This window comes from Salvelinus fontinalis, chromosome 22 (assembly GCF_029448725.1).
Source record: "Salvelinus fontinalis isolate EN_2023a chromosome 22, ASM2944872v1, whole genome shotgun sequence".
NCBI classification, from domain to species: domain Eukaryota; kingdom Metazoa; phylum Chordata; class Actinopteri; order Salmoniformes; family Salmonidae; genus Salvelinus; species Salvelinus fontinalis.
In genome coordinates, this window is record NC_074686.1 from 21,760,969 (window position 1) to 21,763,252 (window position 2,284).

The window sequence follows — 2,284 nt, forward strand, 5'->3', positions numbered from 1 at the left end:
AATACAGGCTGCGATAACGCAAGGCTACACTGCAGGAAATGGCGTCTTATGCATTTGACATTTTTCAACAGAACAATGAATTATCAGCATAAATAGTTCTTAATTTTCGATGAACTCCCATCAGAATCTTGGGAAATGTGTCCTTTGTCCAAAAGAATCGTTGCTAGGTTGGAGAACGTCGTCTTCAACGTTGCAATTAGCAGTAAACAATAGCCATGTGGGCCAGAGATACCCAACTTCCTACAACGTCACGAAAATAAATACCCGAAAATCGCAATATACTGACATAAACTGATATAATTCGGTTTAAAATAACAACATTACGATGTCTTCAACACCTATATCGAATAAAAACAGAGCCGGATATATCTAGGAGCTAATACGGGAGCTTCTAAAATGACATGCCAAGACCCTTCCTGCGTCAGAGCGAAGAGTGGAAAGATGGGACACTTCGGTTCCAAGCAATTTATAACCTTTGGGACCTACGTAGAAACTCCATTTCAAGTCTCCCTATTCGCTAACATCCAGGGGAAGGCGTATGCAGTGCATCTCAACCAATAGAAGACAGGCAGATTTATAAACAGATCTCAGAGCAGCTTGCAAAATTTGGCATTCTCACATCCACATAGGAAAATTGCTCTAAGTCCAGTTCTGTTTCACTCACAGATATAATTCAAACGGTTTTAGAAACTATAGAGTGTTTTCTATCCAATAGTAATAATAATATGCATATTGTACGAGCAAGAATTGAGTACGAGGCAGTTTAATTTGGGAACGTCATTATTACAAAGTGCTAACAGCACCCCCTATTGACAAGAAGTTTTAAGATTGACTTTGGGTGTCCCTGTATAAGAATTTCCACGACATGTGCCCGGGTTGTTTTGATGTAATGTTTTACGATAAGGATTTATCTCTGCCCCATCAATCAATGTGGTTGTGACACTTAGGATTAGAGATGATTAAGGGGATATCTAGGCGTATCATCAACGTAGGCACATCATTACTGTGCTTGCATCCAAAAATGCCAGCCTATCACCTATATAGTGCACTACTTTTGTACACTACCCATAGGGCTCTGGTCAAAGTAGGGCCCTATATAGGGTATTGATTGCCATGTAAGATTCAACCTGTGTGAACTCCAAAGGTCCATGAAGCTCATATTACTAATAATGAACTGGACCTCTAAGCCCTGCGGGCAGAAGAGTGTTGTATATTTCCTGAAGGGTTTAGTTGTGTGTGAACAAGAGTTTGTATAGCCACTTTACATAGCAGGAAATGAAGGGCCATTATGGAGCCTGGTAAAGTGGAGAGTAATGAGGAGAAGGACTCAGAGAAAAGTAATCAACACAGTAGGAGAGGAATCAATTAAATTATGAAATGAAGAAAGTGAGTGGGAGAGAGAGAGGGGGAGAGGGAAGAAGCGAGTGAGAGAGATAGAGAAACAACTAGCGACACAGAAACGAAAAGAAAATCTGTACCTCTCTCTGATATAAAATATTAACCTCTGAGTCATTTGCATCAATCTAGTCTCCAAATACTGGTACCGTAGCATATCAAGCCTTGTAGCTCTGTTAGCTCTATCAATCTCAAGCGTTGAAACAGAGGTAGTACATGTACAGTGCCTTCGGAAAGTATTCAGAACTCTGTAATGTAACAAAATGTGGAAAATATCAAGAGGTCTGAAATTTTCCGAAATCACTGTATGAGCCATGTTACAATTCCCACCAAGAGGGTTAACCCTATTGGCTCAATGGTAGGGTGTTGGGGTAGTATTCCACAGGTGATATTCATCTGAGAAATATCAATGATTATAAAGAACATTAGCAAATGTAGGCTATCTAATGAGGAGCAGTTTTTCCACAAGCATTTTTCATTAAGATGAAAATTGCCACATCAAAACCAGCTGAGGCACCTTTCAATTCCTTTTTAGATGATTTTCTCTATGTGCTTGCTAAGCACCAAGCCTAGAACTACACATCTAGACAAAGGCTAATGCTATCACTAATAGGCCTAGGCCCAGTATTATTTCATTCAAAGTACTGCATTTGGTTATTTATTCAAATAAACTTGCATCATCATGGTATTGTCTGTGAACAATATGTTTATCATATGTTCTGTCGCATAGTCTACGATAAGTGTAGACATTAATTGGCTTCTTCAGTTCAGCTGAATAGGCTAAAACAATTATCAGCCAACTATGCACATCTTTGATCTCGACATATAACGTTGGTTATAAGAAATCACATGCACGGCCGGATGGGGAACATTAGACGTTTGGAGAGCG